Source organism: Eubalaena glacialis, chromosome 5, assembly GCF_028564815.1.
Source record: "Eubalaena glacialis isolate mEubGla1 chromosome 5, mEubGla1.1.hap2.+ XY, whole genome shotgun sequence".
Taxonomy (NCBI): domain Eukaryota; kingdom Metazoa; phylum Chordata; class Mammalia; order Artiodactyla; family Balaenidae; genus Eubalaena; species Eubalaena glacialis.
The window spans coordinates 152,282,421-152,304,040 of NC_083720.1; the positions used below are offsets into that span (position 1 = coordinate 152,282,421).

The 21,620-nt window shown below is 37.5% G+C and overlaps 1 long non-coding RNA gene across 1 annotated transcript in view; it reads right to left on the reverse strand.

Moving 5' to 3' along the window:
• Positions 1-1,016: 1,016 nt before the first annotated feature.
• LOC133092445 (uncharacterized) overlaps positions 1,017-21,620 on the reverse strand; it is a 29,045-nt gene continuing 8,441 nt past the window's right edge. The window contains exon 3 of the long non-coding RNA XR_009701054.1: positions 1,017-1,111. This is a non-coding gene — a long non-coding RNA (uncharacterized LOC133092445). The remainder of the gene's footprint in view (positions 1,112-21,620) is intronic.

Genomic DNA, 21,620 nt, shown 5'->3' on the forward strand with positions numbered 1-21,620 from the left:
GACATCCTTAAACTGAAGTCTCACGTTAGAAAACTACATGGAGAGTTGGGGTGAGTGTGTGGCAAGAAGTGGGAGAAAGCATGCCATGCAAAGGGCACAGCTTATGCCAAACGGCCAAGGCCAGAGAGACCATGGAGGGTCACAGAACTGAAAGAAACACAGTTGGCTTGTGTGTAGCGAGCTTGAAGGGGTGTAGCAAGACATAAATTTGAGGGACTTCCCTGGTGGTCCAGCAGTTAAGACTCCATGCTCCCAGGGGGCCCAGGTTCAATTCCTGGTCAAGGAACTAGATCCCGCGTGCCACAACGAAGATCCCGCATGCGACAATGAAGATCCCACATGCTGCAACTAAGACCCAGTGCAGCCAAATAAATAAATAAAAAATTTTTTAGAAAGACATAAATTTGAAAAGATATGACCCAGAGAGTCATAAAGAGCCCTGTGGGCCATGGTAAGAAATATGTATTTTATATTAAATTCAGGGGAAGCCCCTATAGAATGCAAAGCAGAATGTGATCCAGTTTAGATGCTAAGGATCTCACAGCTGCAACAATCTGGAGTCTGCATAAGAGGGACACAGCAATAGGAAAAGGCAGGCTAGACTATAGACGCTGGGGGCAATCTAGGCAGGAGATGACTGTGGTTTGACAAATGAGCTGGTGTTGGAGGTGGAAGGAGAGAATAGAGTCATATTTTGGAAATAGAATCAGGACTGTTAATGGTTCAGTGTCGGGGTGTGAGGGGAGGGAATGTTACTGAACTGAACTTGGGTCCACTTGCCCAACGCACAGCAAAACTAATCCACTGACACCAGGTTGTGGTGAAAGAATGTGCAGCATTTATTACATGCACCAAGCAAGGAGAACAGGCAGCTCATGCTCAAAAGACCCCAACTCCCCTATGGCTTTCAGCAAAGGAGTTTTTAAGGCAACATTTGGAGTGAGGACTGCAGGGTGCATGATTTTCCTTTGGTTGCTTGGTGGTGAGGTCACAGGGTGATGTTTCAGGAATCTTCATCATCAACCTTCTGGTTCCAACCAGTCTGGAGTCTGCATGCTTGTGATCAGCATGTAGTCACCATCCTCCACGTGGGCGGGGTGGGTCTTAGTTTCTGCAGAACAACTCAAAGATATGTGTCAGATTGCTATGTGTATCTCTTGAGGAGGAAGTAGGACTCTGTTTTACCTCTGAACTATTTTCATTACATTTCTTGCCTCGTTTCTGCATTCTCTCACTTCCCTAATTAATAACTGAGTTTAGAACTCAGGGAAAGGCTAGGAGACTAAAGGCTTTTTCTACAAACAAGAAATGGGGGAAATGGAGGGGTTTTTGTACCTGGGAGGGCCTCACAAGGTCCTGCTTGGTTTCAATCCCGCTTTTTCTTTGACACTCCTCAATCCTGCGGGGAACAGGGGCAGGACAAGAAAGGGAATAAAGTTTCAGATAGACATGTACACATGTTATATTTAAAATGGATAACCAACAAGGACCTACTGTATAGCACAGGGAACTCTACTCAGTATTCTGTAACAACCTAAATGGGAAAAGAATTTGAAAATGAATAGATACATGTATATGTATAACTGAATCACTTTGCTGTACACCTGAAATGAACACAACTTTGTTAATCAACTATACTCCAATGTAAAATAATAAGTTTAAAAAAATCATAAACTCGGCAGGGGAACTCAGTCTTAGGGGGACTCAGTTTCAGGAAGAATCAGGGTGAAAAACAAAGAGAAATTTGAGGTATGGTAAATTTTAGGTATCTGTGAGAAACCCAAGTGAAAATAAATAAATTAAAAAATTAGCGATGCAAGTCTAAAGCACAAAAGAGAGGTATGTTGTGGAGACATCATCATTATCTTAAAGGCGGGATTAAAATCCCTGAAAATTGATGAGATCCCCAAAGAAGAGTCAATAGTAAAAGAAAGAAAATAGAAACATTGCCCCAAACAACTCACGATCCTTTGAAATAGGTACTGTTATATATTATTTCCATATCACAAGATGAGGAAACTAAAACTTGGTAAAGGTTATGTAGCTTGCCCAAAGGTTATGCAGCTATTAAGAAGCCCAAGGTACATTTCAGTCTACAGCCCAAGCTCTGATTCAAAGTAATTCAGACCTAAACTCCAGCTGAACAAATATCAAACAAACAAAACCAATCAAACCCCATCCGCTGGCCTCCTAATTCTACTTTTCTCATATAATTTGATTACAATTTACCCAAAATTTCTTAAGCGTTACAGGTTATATATTTAGTACACTCCTTAAATTTAAATCTGTACATTACAGAAGATAGAACCATCTGGCTCCCCACATTCATCTATGGAGAAACCCTACTTACTAGTTTGTTACAAAGTGAAAAAGTTGATTTTCTATAGAGACAGCATATGTGGTTCTAGGCATCACTTTATGCAGCTGCTACTTTATTAATGATGAAGTTAAAAGACGACCATTGCTGTTTCTGGTTTTTTAATTAAAAATTAGCATACAGAGAGTGATTATTGACTTGTGTTTTGCAGAAAGTTGAATAACCCATCATTAAAATTTCGAGCCAATCTAACTTATGTTTAATATATACAATGGGTTGCACACATTTGGTATTTATTTCTCAAATGAAATTTGACCAAACATGAAAAAGGTCTGCAGTTCTTTTTTATAATTCACAAATGTTAATAAGATTTAGAAAAGTTGTAAAAAGGTCAATCGTGATTTTTATTTGAAGATTTCATCCCCATCCCATTCCAAAACCCAGTTTAGTATAAATGTAATTCTGCAGGCAAACCTCGTAGAACAAGAATTTGAAGGAAACTCTGCACAAATATTCTTCAGTTTTCTAAAGAGATGTGCCACAATCACACTCCTAACAATTTTCATCAGTGTAAACACAGGCCACCTCATGGGTGTAAGAAGGTATAAAGATGTACTACCTCCTTGAGATTTGGAGGACTGAATAGAATCACATGCACAGGACTTCTTTAATATACAATGCTGCCTACAATCGTTTATAAAAATCTGTTTCCCATAGTATAATAAATCTATAAATTTAAAATATTCAGAGTTGTATAGGTATTATAAAATCTCCAGAAACTGAAAATCTGGTGTTTGATCCAACAACTTTCATAGGGTTTGATGAATGGCAACAAGTACAGTAAAATATGAACATTTTGGCCCCCAAAAGGAAGACTGGAAAATATTACTAAGCCTGAATCGATCACATGGGTACACCCAGTAACCTATTGTACAAAGCTAACACATTTTCAAATGCAATCCAGTAGACTCAATCTCAGCTCTGTAAAACACATATGCACAGGAACAAATGTATCACACTGGAAGCACAATGCATTATTCACAAACATACCCCAAGCATTTCTTACAGATTTATGGGGTAATGTATATGGAAACATAGATACATCTCAACACTTCCATCCCATTCCAACTACCTTAAACTCACACCACTCTAACCAATGTACTCTAAAGAGTCAACCTAAGAAAAGGAAAATCTCTATGACTTATTGTTTAAAAAATAATGTTTTCCAAAAGAGGAACTCAACCTTATTTAGGTAGGCAAAGATTTTTAATATGGCATTTGAGCAAGATCAATCTTTCTTGTAAAATTAAAATCTTTTGCAAATATTAAACTTAGTACTTATAATTTCCACCACCTCCCAAATAAGAACAATGTGTTTATGTCTAAGGAATTTTATTAGTAAAAATAAGTAGAGCAAAACAATAAAAGGAAAGGATTAAGTTCCTCTGACTCAAGGTAATGCAACTGTGTTTAATAACAAGTGAATTGAGTTTAATTTTGTTTTTGCAGAGGGAATGATGACTTCTCAGGGAATTTCAAACTTTAACAAGAATAGTACATTCAACAAAAAGAATATATTTATATCTCCTCATCTGAGATTTCTATACATATCATGGGCCCCCTAGCTGAAAGAGTTTTTATTTTATAATTTTAGAATCACTGTACATAAGAGTTAAATCTCATGCCTTTTCAAAGCTTTAGAGAATCTATCAAGAAATAAAGACGAAATAAGTTAAAGGTGTGTCAAGAGTTTGTACCACGCTTCTGAGATTGTATATATTGCTTCTTGTAATTCAGATTAAATGTAAAGAAACACTTCCTGATACTGATTTCTTTGATATAAAAAGTATTCATAAAAAGAAGTAGTGGATTTCTCACTCTGAAGTCTTCTAAACACACTATTTTTCTTTGTGACTGTGTACAAATGGCCTTGTCGATGGACAAGGAAATTACTGGATCAGACTCTAAAGTAATGAGAATATTCCCTAGTCCAATTGCCACAAACTATGTTATTATTTTATAATCCCAAGTGATTCCAGATGATCTTCCCTGGTTCTTTTAGAGTTACTATCCCATTGTAAAAAAGAAAATGATAGTTCAATTATTATGGATGTTTCTCTTCTATTTCATTTTTTTTAATTAAAAAAAATTTATTTTTTTACAAAATTGCTTCTGTTTTATGTTTCGGTTTTTTGGCCGCGAGGCATGTGGGATTTTAACCACGCCCCCTGCATTGGAAGGCGAAGTCTTAACCACTGGACCACCAGGGAAGTCCCAGATGTTTCTCTTTTAAAAGCGTCTATTCTCAGATGTTGCAATCACAGAGAGAAATGATTGTCTGGTTCAGTTTTTCTTTGTTTTCTTCTCACAATGATATATATAACATGAGATCAAACCTGAATATTGTTATTTCCTCCCACCCCCCAAAAAAATACACACAAAATAAAATTGATAAGGAGTGTATTTATCTGTTCGAAGGGAGGATAATCATTCTGATGGCTAATCATGTGAATGATGTTAAGAGCTTAAAAATGAAGTGAGTAGAAAAGCCAGAATTACCCTGATTTTTGAAACATAAATACTTAAGTCCACATGTCATGCATACAGCCTCCATACTGAGCTTTGTTACCCCTTTTGTTCAAAATCCACTGTTTTGTGTAGAAAAAGAGCACAGTGATGAGAGTCATATATTTACAACACCTTTCTGGTCTATAAGACTTGAATAAATAGGGGATTCGAGTCGAAATGGAATCAAATAGAGGATAATACAAGTTCCTTAAGATCTTAGGAACAAGGAGGTAGTGAATCCATGGATAGAAAGTGGTTAACCTTAGTATAGGGCTACGGGGCATCAGGCTCAAGAGGATGTTTAGTCAACCCCAATATTAGTGCCAATAATTCCTGAAGTAGCCTATAAATAAGAGAAGTCTCAAAAGCAAGACATTTCACTTGGAGGGAGGTACAGAGTTTTCCAGCTGAATAAAAGTTGATTCTGCTACATTATATCAAAGATGAATAGAAAGACATGGATGCTTTGTGGCTGAACCATCTAGAAAAGAGATTTTCTGATTTTGAGTGGAAACTCAAACTCCAGGGTTAAGAGCACCCTTAGCATCTGTGCTGCTAGCACCACCAAACAGAGAGTTCGCCTGGGCGTTGTCTTTTAAGTGGCTTTGGAAAGGCCCTCACCCAAATTATCTCCCAGAAGAATGATTCTAATAGTTCAAGTTCTAGCAACACATATCCAATCTCTGCTTCACTTGTTGTGTGACCCTGGGCAAGTGACCTATATTCTTTAACCCGAATGACGTTAAGGTGAAATGAAATATTGCATTTGAAGCACTCAGGAGTGCCTCGCACATATTAAGTATTTTAATAAGTGTGTTAATGATGAGATGTAAGTAAAACTCCATTCAGCAGAATGACTCTGCAGAGAGCAATCAATTTTGATAGAAACAGTGGGTAATGGTCAGAGTGGAGAAAACCAGAACAGACAGACAGAGTGTAAGAGGAAATTAAGGGACTAAGGAGAGGGCAAAAAAAATAGAGAGAGAGGGAGACAATAAAACATACTAGAAAAGAAAAGCTGGGCACATAAAAAGAGAGACAGAAAACATGAACTAATAGATTTAATCGCATAAAACTCAAAGGCTTTTTTCTGAAAATATGTCATAAACAAAATTAAAAGAATTACAGATGTTCTCAAACTTTTATTATGCTATTAATAGGTAATGTGGATTTCCAGGAGATAATAATAGGATACAGTGTATAAGAAAGAATATTTATATTCTTAAATTCTATCCATACGTTTTGGGGACTTTTTCATTGTTTTCTCTTTGTCTGTCTGTTTGTTTTGTAACACAAACTTATACACCTCCTGCAACAGTGTTCTATAAAAAATGAGTCTGGGAAACCATGTGGTAAAGTAGTGGTCTGCAAAGCACTTTAATTATATATTCATACCAATAAAAATATTTGAACATGTTTTATTTATATACTTTTTAATGTATTTGCTTATTTATTTATTGTATTTGTCACAGGAGGTTAAAATGAGATGCTGTCTCAGTTTCAAACTGAAGAACCAAAGACCAAACATAAAACAGTCTGGTCAATTACTTCCATATTCCACAGTGAAGTCTAGACCAAAGAGGCAGAATTTTAAAGGAAGTGATCAAAAACCATTCTCCCAACCTTTACCCCTACCACATACTGACTGAAAGAGACTTCAAGAGAATCAGAAGACAATGTCCTATTGTGGTTTTGACTTGCATTTCCCTGATGATTAGTGATGTTGAGCATCTTTTCATGTGTCTATTGGCCATCTATATGTCTTCTTGGGAAAAATGTCTATTCAGATCCTCTGCCTATGTTTTAGTTGGGTTGTTTGGTGGGTTTTTTTGATATTAAATTGTATGAGCTCTTTATATATTTTAGATGTTAACCCCTTATCAGTCATATCACTTGAAAATATCTTCTCCCATTCAATAGGTTGCCTTTTCATTTGTTGATGGTTTCCTTCACTGTGTAAAAGCTTTTAAGTTTGATTAGGTCCCATTTGTTTATTTTTGCTTTTGTTTCCTTTGCCTGAGGAGATAGATCCAAAAAAATATTGCTATGGCTTATGTCAAAGAGTGTTTTCTTCTAAGAGTTTTACAATTTCAGGTTTCATATTTAGGTCTTTAAGCTGTTTTGAGTTTATTTTTGTATATGGTGTGAGAAAACAAAAAAGAATGAAATTCTGCCATTTGCAGCAACGTGGATGGACCTGGAGGGCATCATGCTGAGTGAACTAAGTCACACAGAGAAAGACAAATACTGTATGTTTTCACTTAAATATGGAATTTTAAAAATAAAACAAATGAATATAACAAAACAGAAATAGACTCACGGACACAGAGAACAAACTAGTGGTTACCATTGGGGAGAGGGGGAGAGGGAGGGGCAAAATAAGGGAAGGGGATTAAGAGCTACCAGCTATTAGGTATAAAATAATTAAGCTGCAAAGATGTAGTGTACAGCACAGGGAATATAGCCAATATTTTATAATAATTTTAAATGGAGTATAATCTATAAAAATATCAAATCACTATGCTGTACACTGAAACTAACATAATATTGTAAATCAATTATACTTCAGTAAGTTTTTTTTAAAGCAAATCAAAAGGCAAGTTTGACCTTGTCCCCAGGAGTTGGTGGAGTCACATACTAATGCCAGACTTAGACCCACATCTGGGAATTTTAAAGGCAAGTGACTGGGGGCTGGTTAGTTGGTTCCTGGTTAACAGAGTGGTCAGGGCATCACTGGAAAGCAGCGGCAGCAATGGTAACTTAAGGGAGCATGTTTACCCAGGGCCAAATTCCACACAGGGTGCCAGTCTGGGGCTATGGGACCTCAGTACAAACGGTGGACAGCCTGATGCCCAGGGCCTGAGGGAGAGACTATAAGCAATCAGACCAGGAGACCTGATGTTCACATCACAGGCAGTATAGAAAAGTCTCTGTGAAACCCATAAAAGCACCACAAGAGAGAAAAAGAATAGCTTTGAACACTCACCAGCCCAGAGAGCATAAATGCCAGAATGTAACAACCACAGTTAAGTAAGATCTTTGCTAATTTCCACCTTCCTTTCCTCATCCAGCTCTGGGCTCCCTTCTCCCACCCAATCCTGAAAGATCCAGAGGAGCCTCCTTGGGGTTGGAGGAGGGCTGGTTGATGAGAAAGGCAAGATGGGGTGTAACCAAGGGGCCATCAGGGGACCATCTCCTTCTCAGGTTTCCAGCTGAAGCCACCCTGAAAGGGGGATGGGGAAACTCTAAGTTCAAAAGAAGTTGAAAGAGTGTTTATTGACATCGAACTGGATGTTTTAATTACTGAAGTCAGTATCTGTTGAGATTAGAACTGATCAGAGAAGTTTCTATTACATAAAGAGCTACCAGAAAACTATAGAATCTGGTTGGAATTCCATCCAGGGTAGACAAAGACGTGACCCACAGAGCAGATTCGAGGAAAGAGTGGGCAGGAAATAAAGTTGCTCTATGAATGTGACTCTTACCCACATGTACTAGTGTTTTAATATGTTATATTTATTTTAAAATATATACACACGAGAGAAAACATAAAGGAATAAGAATGACTATAAAACAATGTTTTAAAAATACTTATCTTATTTAACAGTATAAATGGACTATTCATGACAGTTTTCAGTGACAGAAATATAATTGAAAATGTTTTGTTCTTTTAGAAAATTTGGTTTCGCATTTCACGATTCAGCAATTCTGGTTGTAAATCCAGTTTGTTTTCATTCTAGGTTTGTTAGCAAGCATAGCTGAAAAAAATAACTCAAAATCTACAAGTGGAAGAAATACGTTATTATAGTAAATCATGATATTTTTCCATCTCACCTATCTTTTGAAAGTTTTTGCTGAAATTCAGCAAATAGATTTTCTCTGATGTCCTTCAGTGGTCTGGCAAGCTAATCATAAATTTCTTTATTTCATCAAATGGTCATTGAGCACCCACTGTATGCCAGGCACTTGTTGGGTGCTGGAGATACAATTGTGATTTAAAAAAAAAAAAAAGAGTCTCTGTCATCGTGGAGTTCACGGTGTAGTGAAGGAGATGAATATTAATGAAAATCATCTGTAAATTGTCCAGTGACACCTGTGAAGAAGCCAGAGAGGAAGATTTGTGTTTCTGTGAAATCTATCTTAATTGAGATGCTCGGGAGGCTTCTCTAAGGATGCTTGAGCTGAGATCTGAAGGAAAGTCGGAAGAAGAGTTAATTGAGCATATGCTGTCGTAATAGGGGGACACACCGGTCCCATATCAAAAGGAATGCTTTTCATTTGCATGCTTTTTTTTAATGTTTTAAAATACACTAAAAAAGCTTTATGCAAGCTTTAAACAGTTAAGAAAAATCTGTTTTTAAGTTTTTCTTTAAAGAATGAAGAGAATTTTTATAGGCAATGCCATCATTTACATAAGAAAATCACAAAGAAAATCACATAATAATAGAAACATTTGGATACATGGATGAATGATAGTTATGACTGACCTGTTAATTGATATTCTCCTCTCTCTCATCCTCTCTTCCTTTCTCTGTCATTCGTCCTATATTTATTTTCTTCTCGTCCCCCTCACTATCTCTCTCATGCTTATGCCACGGACTGTCCAGAATACTGAGTAGTCTCAACAATCAGTGTTAAAACAGCCACCTGTCACCCGGGCCCGAGAGGAAAGTGAGTGATGCTTTCCTCCGAGATCTCAGTTTGTCCAAGGACCACGGCAATCATCAAGGCAGCAAGACAGCCTGAAGCTAAATGAAGATTGTTTTCTAAAGGCTGAAGAGGAGTGAGGCCAAATAAAAGGCTCTGAAACAAGCAACCACACGCTTGGAATGAAAATTTGACATTATAGACTTTCACAGTGTTGTAAAAATTTGCAGACACTTATCCATCCTACCCAAAGCTGCCAAATTAATCTTCCAAAAGTACAACAGGGGTATTAGCGCTCTAGGCTCCCACCAAGAATGATGTGCTCTGTCCAGGACAACACATGTTAAGAAGAATCTGATAACTGGATTCAAAACAAATGGAAGTGAATTCTGGAGGGACAGCTCTGGAAGGAAGTAGGAAAGCCTTATCACGCTGAGGACAGGGAACAAATCTGTAATTCCGGAGATGCACAGGAGATGCAGGTACTTTAAAGAATTTTTTTTTCATCAAACTAAAAGAAGTAGCATATTACTATCAATCCTTATTTATAAAGAAAAGTGCCCAGTAAATTAGAAAATTATTTGAGTTGAAAATTGATTTTAATTTTATCATTTAACATATGGTTTGGATTTAAATTTGTTTTTAGAGAACTCATAAGCATGGTGTTTGTACTTTTTCTCAAGTGGTATAAAACTTTATTGTGGCAATGCTATCTTGAGGAAGCTACTTATCTGTTCTTGAATAGAGTTTGTCTTCTAAAACTCCAAACAAATACAATCAGTGTTTTCCTTCCTAAAAGCTATGATTGTGTTATCACAGTGCTTTAATTTGCCTCTACCAAATTATACTTTAATTTGAACCCCACCAAAATCTTCACTGCCTCATTTTAGTTTTATTAATTATACTTTTCCTTCCATTATCCTTATAGTCACTGCTTCTGTGACTTCATTAGCTGTTCTGAGGCAATTCAGAGGTGAACCAGGCTTACAATGATGTTCTCATGAAAACAACAGGTCGTCAGTGGTTAACTCATAGGAAAACTACGTCAATAATAAATAGAACATTGATTTATCATCTCAAACCAGTCAGAAAGGCCATCATCTAAAAGTTTACAAATAAATGCTGGAGAGGGTATGGAGAAAAGGAACCCTCCTACACTGTTGGTGGGAATGTAAATTGGTGCAGCCACTATGGAGAACAGTATGGAGATTTCTTTAAAAAGCTAAAAATAGAATCACTATATGATACAGCAATCCCACTCCTGGGCAAATATCTGGAGAAAACTTTAATTCGAAAAGATACACACACTCCAGCGTTCATAGCAGCACTATTTACAATAGCCAAGACCTGGAAACAACCTAAATGTCCATCAACAGAGGAATGGATAAAGAAGATGTGGTACATATATGGAATGGAATACTACTCAGCCGTAAAAAAAGAATGAAATAATGCCATTTGCAGCAACATGGATGGAACTAGAGATTATTATACTTAGTGAATTAAGTCAGACAGAAAGACAAATGTCATATGATATCACTTATATGTGGAATATAAAAAAAAGATACAAATAAATTTATTTTCAAAAGAGAAATAGATTCATAGACATAGAAAACAAGCTTATGGTTACCAAAGGGGAAAGGCGGGGAGGGATAAATTAGGAGATTGGGTTTGACATATACACACTACTATATATAAAATAGATAACCAACAAGGGTTTACTGTATAGCACAGGAAACTCTACTCAATATTTTGTAATAACCTATAAGGGAAAAGAATCTGAAAAAGAATAGATACATGTATATGTATATGTATAACTGAATCACTTTGCTGTACAGCAGAAACTAACACAACATTGCATATCAACTATACTTCAGTAAAAAAAATAAATAAATAGAACCTCATTCACCACGTTCAGGCCAAGTAGAGAAACATTTATCCATTGCCCACCTGCCCTTCACCTTTCACTTAGATTGAGTTTTTTTTAATTGTTCTTTTTGTCAGAAAACTCAGCTCATATTTTTCTTGCTTTCCTGCCTTCCTTTGACCATTTTTCCTCACCTCTATCGTGCTGAAATTCACTGCCCTCTTACATTCAGTCATTCATCCACATCTAGGCACTTCCGTTCTGCCTGCAAACAGGATTTTGCTAACATTTTCTCCTTAGGTTCCATCCATTATTGCAATTATTGCTCAACTTTCTTTCTCCCTCATTTTCAATGTCTTTAGAGTTCAGTACCCATTCATTTTCTCTCAACTTTTCCTTATTCCTTGCTTTCATGAGAAAAATAAGGGAAGGAGGATTTTTATTGTTGTTGGTTTTTTTAACAAAAAAATCAGTTTTTATGGAGGATTTGTATTTCCACTTTGATGCACAGCCAGATAGAGTGCCCTATTGAAACTGGATGTTTTTCTGTAAAAAAGAGCACACAAAGCTACACTTTCTTATGAGAAGAATCAGAATCTACTAAATTGCAGAATATTAAAAACCGAGAGACCTTGAATGCCATTTAATCCAACGCTGCTATTTTACAAATGAGGGCAAAAGGAAGCCAACAGCTATTGATCCTTTTTGTGTTTCAGGCTTTGTGTTTTGTGCAGCTGTTGTTATTGTTGTTGTTATTCTTTTGTACTTGTTAACAAATATATCCTCATAATCATCCCAAGAGTTAAATATTCAATTTAGTACCAGAAATATTTATGGAACACCTCAGTGTCTCGTCCTAAGGAGAAAATAAGAAACCACCATGCAAGGAGCACCTTTTATTTTCCACGTGCTTGATACCGCATTTCATTTGTCACACTTGGACACACACATTATTGATCCATTTTGCAGAAGATGAAACCGAGCCTCAGAGATAAGTAGTCACTCACCAAGGATCACAAAGCTACGAAGAGGCAGAGCGAGAATCTAAAACCAGGTCTGTCTCAAGCCAAAGCCTGTTTATGTTTGGTTGGTTGCTTTTTGCTTTTACCATTCAGGGCTGTCTACTCAGAATAAGCATGACCATGTCAATTTCTCAACCAGATGATGCGTGGCTGAAGAAGTCCCAAACCAAATGACGATCTGACCTTCTAAATTCTGACTTTCCAGCTTTGCCACCTGCTTACCCTCATTATATGGACCATTGTACCTGTGTTGTGACTGGTGGGGCATCCACTTTGTGTGGGTGTGATATGTTTAATTAATGCATTGGTGATGTTATCAAAACAGAATAGAAGAGGAAATAGATTTGGGTAATGAATTTTTAAGGACCCCCCTTTTTAAATTAATAACTATCATTATTATTTTTAAAGATATAGCCTAATACTTATTCCACTAAACAAAAGTCTCTCTCACTCTTTTGTAACTTTACTTTTAGTGATTTTAGTTACTTTTATCATTTTCTCCATTCCCTTTCTCCACTCCCTCACTCAATAACGTATGATTCATCTTTCTGATCCAAGAACGTCTGTTGCTTTTCCCTTAACAACAACTCACTAGTGTTAATGACATAAAGTTCAAATCCTTCACTCCTTTATTTTTTGGAGAAAAAGAATAGCAAACCATTACTTTAAACTTGAGAAGTCTCTTAAAATAGATAATACTCCTTGTGAATACGACCTATCAAAAACAAAATCCCACACATTTAGTTTAGGTCTTGAACCTCTTGGTAGTTAAACATTATTGACTCAGTTCTGTCATATCTACTATGCCTTTGATATTAGATCAAGACAGTTGAGTTAAAAGATTTTCCTCCTATTTGTTTTCAGTCTCAGGCTATTAAATTTGCATTGGCACAAGTGCTTCATCCTGCAACCACATTAGGGAAGGTGTACATACACACTGATAAAAAACAAAAGACACTTAGATAACACAGTTCTTATCTGCTCAAGGAAAACATTTCTGTTTACCTTACCCTGGTCAAGTGGGAGTTCCCTGAGGGAAAGGATTTTGTTTTAATCATTCATACCTGCTACTGCTATCATATATTATTTTTCACAACTTTCAGGAACTAAAGAGTTTGAGGAATGAACAAAAGTAGAAGGGAACTAACTTCACTTATTTAATGCTTATTTTTTAGAATCGACTCTGCCTCAGAAACTATGCTATGAACTTGACTTACATGATACTGTTTTTCTGCATAGCAAGTTTGAGTTGGGTTTGGTTATGCCATTTTTGAATAGGAAACCAAGCCTTGGGGTGGCTTTGCAACTATTTATAGGTCATACACTTAGAAAATGGTGGAGCTAAAATTTGAAGCCAAGCCTGTCTATCTCAAAAGTTCATGCTTTTTCCATCTCACCAGGCTCCTTCATGCAAACAAACAAACCCATAAACGTAAATTACTTACTTTATATTGATAAACAATATAGACCCTCATACAAACCGATTACCTAAAATTGCATTACTGAACATTGTTATATAACTAACAACTATAGTCTGAGGCACTCAATAAAATGATAAATTTATTAAAGGCTTCAGTCCTTCTGAGTCTGTCTCTGTCGCCTCATATAAATAACAGTCTGCAGTGAAATCTGTAACAGCTGGAAGGCAAAGAGTCTGCATTTACAGATACCAGAGTTATTGCAGGAGCTAAATCCAGACCCACGTTTCCACAGGGCAGACAGATCTCCACCCTCTCCCCTAAGACAGGAACCAGCCAGGCTCTTCACCTTTCCTTGGGCACTGGAAAAATATGTGGTAGCAGCAAACTTGCTTAAATAACACACTTTTCCCTCAAGAGTAACACCCAATTGAAGAGGGCCTGCAATGGCATTTTATAGGATCAAGATCCTAGCTTACTTGCTCTCCCCAGGAGTGAATACAGACGCATCAAGTTGACTTGTTTATTTTAGGAAGGAAGTCGCCCTATAAATACCGGGTTGGTGGTAACACAGTCCTGGGTCTGTCCCAGGCATTCTCTGATGCAGGCAGCCAAGGGCCCAGAGAAGGGACGGGTTCCAGGGAAAGGCTCCTGCAGAAGGAAGACAGTATGAGATTTGAAAGAGGGCGTAGAGAGCATCTTCTTCAACACTGATATTTCACAAGAGGAAACAAGGCTTAGAGAGGTCAGTCGACTTTCCCAAGATTGTAGACATGTACGAGGCACAGTCAGTTCTCAGATGCCTCCAGCTACAGGAAGCACCTGAGAGAGCTCAGGGGAAGGTAAAGCTCAAAGCCCAAAACCCAAATGGAGACGCTAGCCAGAGCCAGGTTACTGAGTCTAGCTGATCTGATTGGTACAATGCTACAGAAAGCCTAAACAATTTCCATTAATACTCCAAAGGTGTTTAGTAGTTCATGAGGCATTTTTGCTTTTCAACTGACTTTCATTTATACATAGTCTGCTTTTTATTTTTCACTCTCTTTCTGCTTGTTTGTTTGTTTTTTAACAAACCAGACTATTTTTCTGATCCAAGGTCTGCACACCCACATTTCTCAAGAATGTAGATCCCTATTTGGTTTCCTTTCTTACAGAAGGGCTCTCTAGAGAATATCAATCTCAAAGAACTAAAACTGCGCCTCTTATCCCAATGATATATTAATCTAATGTGAAGAATACAATTTCTGTTGAAACTATTCAAAATAAAAAATAAGAAAATGGAGAAAATGATATCAAATGGCATATCTTATATTTTTCAAAACTGCCTGATATTGAAGTGAACTGAATTTACCATGCGTCTATTATCTTTTCTCCAGCTTCATCTTCCACTGCTCTCAAAACAAACATTCTGTGTGATTGTGAATTATCTGCACCTTAAATGGATATATTTGTCTTTCTCAGAAACAATTGAAAGATCTTTACTTCCACATCTATGCTCATCCTACACACCTCACTCCAGCTGTTCCACATTTTTCCAAAATCCATTGTATTTACCCCCTTTCTACTTCCATATTTATGCTCGTTCCATGCTCTGCCCTGAAAGACCAGTCTTTTAAATAGCCACATCCTACCCAAATGTTAGTGAACATATGGAAGATTACTTCTTTTCTACGGTCTTTCTCAGACTCTCAAACCACAGAAACCTTTCCTTCCTTTCTATATCAGTAGCACTTATCATTTCTGTCATTTAATTGACACTTAGGAAATTCTACCTGAATTCAATAGATACAGGGAACATAGCCCACAGGATATACTTTGGCCTTTGACATCATTGTCAGTGTCTTGGAGAGCGTCATTATTATAGTTATTGCCTTTGGGGTAAACAGTGATATGAAACATCAATGCAGTCAAATGGAGCCAGAGAAGAAAAAGACAGTAAATGCCCCTTGGTAAACAAGGAGCCTGTTTGTTCAGAGGAAAGGAAGTTGCTGCTGGGCCAGAAATCTGATCATTCTCCTGGACTCCTCCGACATTGTCATCAAGATGCAATTAACCATGGCTGCTTCGTATTTCTCAAACCTAAACCCAAAACTCTTGCCCCGCTGGTAACCATGTTACTCATCCCATCATTCAAAACACATTTATTAAGCATCTACTGTGTGCCAGCACTATTCTAGATGCTGGAGCTACATGGTGAATAAAAAAAAAAAAAAAAAAAATGGTTGCCCTATTGGGACTTATATTCTAATGAAAGGAATCAGATAAAAAGTAATAATAATAGCAATTATAAAATATATGAGAAGATAATAATTTCTAAGGAGGAAAATGAATCAAAAGAAGATAGTGCCTACCGAGTTGAATTTCTCACTAGGATGGCTGGGTAAGAGCTCACTGAGAAAGCAGAAGTTCAGCAATTATGTGAGGGGCGGGAAGAGCAAGACCAGCTGATATCTGATAGAAAAGTATCCAGTTCCAGACAAAAGGAACAGAAAATACAAATGGTCAGAGTTAAAGACAAGTGTGTCAGGTTTGAGAAGCACATGGAAACCAGTGCAGCTGAGAAGTGATGAGCCTAGGAGGAGATGACGTCAGAGGGGAAATGGGGGAGGGGGAGGGGCCACTAGAACTCCGCCTCTACTCCGACTGCAATAAGAATGCATCCCAAGATTGTGAGCTGAGCAATGATGCCATCTGACTTGTATTGTACTCTAGGGAGAACAGACTGTAAAAGGGTCTACAGTCTGTTGCAATAGATTAGGTAATTCACAACAATCTTCCTGCTGAGAACTAGAAGAGCATGATTAAAAAAAATCAGGAACCACTTTTCCCTTAGGGGTTTATAGCTATTCAGCAAGAGGTTTCTGAGAGGCTGAGAGACCAAGCAGAGCTTCAGTAGACGCGGAGGACTAGGGGGACGACAACTAGAGCTGAACGCTGGTGGTGGGTGGGTGCTGCTACATGCCCAACCTAGGGGCGGGGAAGAGGGAGAAGCACTAGCTTAGATTAGACAATCGCATGTAAAGTTTTCGTGTTGTAATCAACAGAACAGCCACTAAAAGAATAGTGAAAGGATGCGAAACTACCAAGCTGACTGAAGGAGAAAAATGCAATAAGTCTAAAAATATAGTTCAGTCAAAATGTCAGTACAGGAGAGATAAAGAAACAAAGCAGGAAGGATAAAAAGCAAATAGCAATGTGGTAGGTCTAGACCCAAATGTGTTAGTAATCAATGCAATAATAATCACATGTAATCTAGATTAAATATAAACCACAAATTCTCTCATTTACAAACAAAGACTGTCAGACTCACTTTTTTTTAACGCAGCTATATGCTGCTTAAAAGAGATGCTTTTAAAGTATAAGAATGCAAAGTGGCTGAAGTAAAGGTAGAAAAAATATATATCATATTTTCTGGTTACCTGTCAATCACTTCTCACGTTTAAAAAATCCCCTTCTACTCCTACTCTACGATTCCGGGGCTGGCATCCTGCAAACTACATTTCTGGACTGCCAAATGGATTTCTGTTAGTTTTCCAGTAAGAGTCACTAGAGAGAATTTGCAAGGCCAAAGAAAGGGGAAAAGGGCTGACTTCCCGTATTCCTATTTGCATTAAGAGTGATCAGCGTTAGATGGTTCCAAAGTGGCAGGCCAAAGCCGCCAGCTTCCACGGACTCTCCCAGAAGCGGCCTCACCAGGACCCTCAGCAGACAGAAGGAGCTGGGAGAGCTGGATCTGGGGTCTGACCAACAGTTCCACTGGGTGCTCCTCCTTTCCTGAGTGGCACCACTTCCCCCCAAGGTCTTAGCAGCATCTCTACAGGGCTCTTCCTTTCACCTCAGCTTTGTTTGTTTGTTTGTTTCCCAGGCTAAGAATAGTAGCCGCTTCCTACAGGTATCATCTCTGGGTTACCTCCGTATTCCTTTTAGCACGTCAGCTCTCTAAACCTATGTAACCAATTCCTCTCATTAAATCTCTTGCTTGAACTATCTAATGGGTTTTTTGTCTTCCTGACTGGAAAATTGGTACCATGAAAACACGAACCAAAGGAAAGCCTGTATAATAACAGATGAGGTACACTTAAATGAAAAAGCCATACTAGAAATAAAGAGATATTTTATAAACAGTAATGCACTACTAAAATATTACAATTCTAAATACGTATATACCTCATAACATGTCCTCAAAACTTATAAAGCAAAAAAGAACTAAGGAAAAAGCTAGGCAAATCCATAATTATAGTGGTAGTTTTTAACAAACTTCTTTCAGAAACTGCTAAGAAATAATTAAATATTGAAATGAGTTAGGCAACACAAGATCAGAAAGGTGGGAGCAGGAGGAAATGACAGAAAAACGAACCTGGGGTCCTTTGCTGTGTCTAAGCAAGAGATGGTGGAGGAAAGCTTTAGGGCTGTAGCTCGTGGAGGTTAAGAGAAGTGGTTGGGCTCTGTGTCTGTGAGGCTGTTTCTGGTTCATAGATGGGTTCGTTTGTGCCATATTTTCGATTCCACATATAGGGATATCATATGGTATTTGTCTTTCCCTTTCTGACTTACTTCACTTAGTATGATAATCTCTAGCTGCATCCATGTTGCTGCAGATAGCATTATTTTGTTCTTTTTTATGGCTGAGTAATATTCCATTGTATATACAGAACACATCTTCTTTATCCATTCATCTGTGGATGGACATTTAGGTTGTTTCCATGTTTTGGCTTTTGTGAATAGTGCTGCTGTGAACATAGGGGTGCATGGATCTTTTTGAATTATAGTTTTGTAGGGGTATTTGATCAGACTTGTGGTTGACAAGGGGGTGGGGGGAGGGAGAGGGATGGACTGGGAGTTTGGGATTAGCAGATGCAAACTATTACATTTAGAATAGATAAACAACAAGGACCTACCATATAGCACAGGGAACTGTATCCAATCTCCTGGGATAAACCATCATGGAAAAGAATATTAAAAAAGAATGTATATATGTGTAAAACTGAGTCACTTTGCTGTACAGTAGAGATGGGCCAGCATTGTAAATCAAGTATACTTCAATTAAAAAAAGAAAGAATTTTTTAAACAAAGAGAGAGAGAAGTGGTTGGATTCTTGATGTATTTCAAAGGCTGAGCCATTGGTTGTAGACTGTGAGAGGAAGAAAGGGGCAAAGATGACATGTAGGTAAATGGAAGGATGGACTTGCCATGGGGTGAGCTGTGGTAGACTTTGTGATAGTGGGTTTGGGAGAGAGGATGGGAGTTCAGTTTGGACATTTGCATTTGAAATGTCTTTGATTTCTTTCTGGGTTTGGTCCCTGCTTCCTCTTCGGTCTGCTCTCTCACCCCTCAGTCCCTTGCTCCTTGTTTTTGCCATTCTGAGCTAGTTGTAGCTCTGCAGACTCTTTCTTACCTCCAGGCCTTTTACACACTGTTCTTTATACTTAGAATACCTTCCCTCTCTTTGCCGGCCCACGTGGATTCATCTTTCAGCCAAGTAATCATATTCTCCAGGAATCTTTGCAGCCTTTTATATGCTACCATGATCCTTATGTTTACCACTGTTGTACCACTTATTCTATATTTTAATTTCTCATTTATTTCTCTGTTTCACACACTAAACCAAAAACCTTCTCAGGGCAAGCAGCAAGACCTGTATGCACGTCTGACCCAGAGGTGCCTGATACATTCCCTAGTGCTATGAAAAGCCTGTTCTATAGATAAATTCTCTATTTAAGGCACAGAAACACTACTGTGAGGACATATGGCTCCCCAAAGACTGGAAAGCGCAGCTTTAAATCTCTCTTTGTGTGTATCCTGGAAATTTAATTCTGAGGTATGAAGCTATCACATAACAATTGAAAAAAAAAAAACTCACTGAAAGCCTAGGATACACATTAGCTTTTGAACTGGATACACCTTGTACACTGTCCCTCCACCTGTGGATTCGTGGCGACTCCTACTAAAAACGTGCAAAAATGTTCTTTACTTCCTTTGGTGTAAGGGATGTATAATGTTTTATTCTCAAGCGTATGAAAATAAGTAAGCTAATTATGAATAGCATTGTCAGAAACTTTTCTCCTACAGAGAAATAAAGGATCTCATTGTCACTGGAGTTTGAAAACTGAAGTTTACTTTCCTGACACGGTTGGTTTCCGACGTCCTTGTAGTACAGCACTGCAGTGATGCCTGCTGCGTTGACATTTTAAGACACAGGGGTCTTCTCTCTCTGGCCACTGCTTCAAATCTTCCCATTTGACCACAAACCTGCTTCATCTTTCCTAGGTAAGGTTTGCCACCTAGATTCCATCTAGCCAGCCAATGTTTCTCAGATTCAGGGAGGCTGTAGCTACCTACTTCCTTAGATGTGAAAAAAAGATAAATCTCAAAACAAACAAGCAAACTTGAGTTGACACTGAAGGAGGGGGCTTTCACATCTAAGAGTCTCAGATTTGGAAGAAACCTTGAAATTAAACTTTCTATTTCAGGAAAATAAAACTACTTTCAAAGCTAGTACATTAATTTTTTCATCTAATTCATAACCCTAATGATATATATGTAAAGGGGAAAAAGCAACAAATTTTATCCAGAAATTAAACCTAAACCTCCTGTTCTTAAAAGCTTATATAGCTATGCTTCATAACTCTTTTGTATTTTTTACTGTATATAATTTTAAAAACAGGTAAATGGCCTGCATCAGTCTAATTACTGTGTGCCTTTTGTTACAGTCACCCCTTTGGGTAAGAATTACACATCTGGCAGAGGTGTCCTCCTTGCTGACTTTATACAAAACATCTCCAAAATCCAACATTCCTTTGATGTTGGTGTTTAGCTTTGTGTTAGAAAGCTCAATGTGAGGGAGAGAAAGAGGCAAGACCAAGACGAGTCCTAATTGAAGAAACCTATCTCACAAGAATGTATAACAAGAAGCAAAACAGGTGTGTTGTTAAGCAAAGTATTTTTTCTACTGCCCTATTCATGCCCTTTTCAAACATCTCATTTATGAGTCCAAAGCAGCTGCCACTGCACTATTTTGTAAGCCACAGCTATTCTATTTATTCTCTCCCTGCTCCTTAGAGATCTACACGTTGCTGGGTTTTGTTTTGTTCTTTTTCCTCCTTAACATACTAAAAACATAATGCGGATATGGAAAACTTCTTAATTGGAACATAAAGATCTTTAATATTATATACAGGTTATTTCAGCAATATACACTTATCCAAAGAGTAGACATGTAGTAAAAGATGTAAAGTCACTGAAAGAGAGGAAGATACTGGCTTTAACTATTAAAACTTGTACAAAGGCAAGAAGGACAGTAAAAATTTATTAACGTGTGCCCTAATGAACATTTAGAAGAAACTGGAGGAGGAGGCATGGGAAGGTGATGATCAGGAAGTAAAGGCTGGCACTAAGCATCCCTCTCTGTGAACCAAGAATTCTCTCCGCTCACATAAGCCTAGATCAGATTTCCGTTTCCTTTGTTTTTTAAATTTTATCCTTCAAGATATTTTTAACAGATTGCATACAATAAATTTCTCAGCCACTATCAATTTTCTGCATCCAGGTGATTACACATAGTATAAAATAAATGGTAGAAATAAATGTTTAAATTACATCTAGATGTTTTTGGATATGCTGCTTTTATCAACATTTATATTCTATTAGGAAAAGTTGTAGAAGCATCTGAAAAGAATTCTAAGCCCCAGAGTTCTTGTCAATTCTATTATTTCAGTCAAAGGCAATCCTTATTAGAATTACAAGACAAATTTATGCAAAAATAATTTTAAATCCATCCAAAAAAA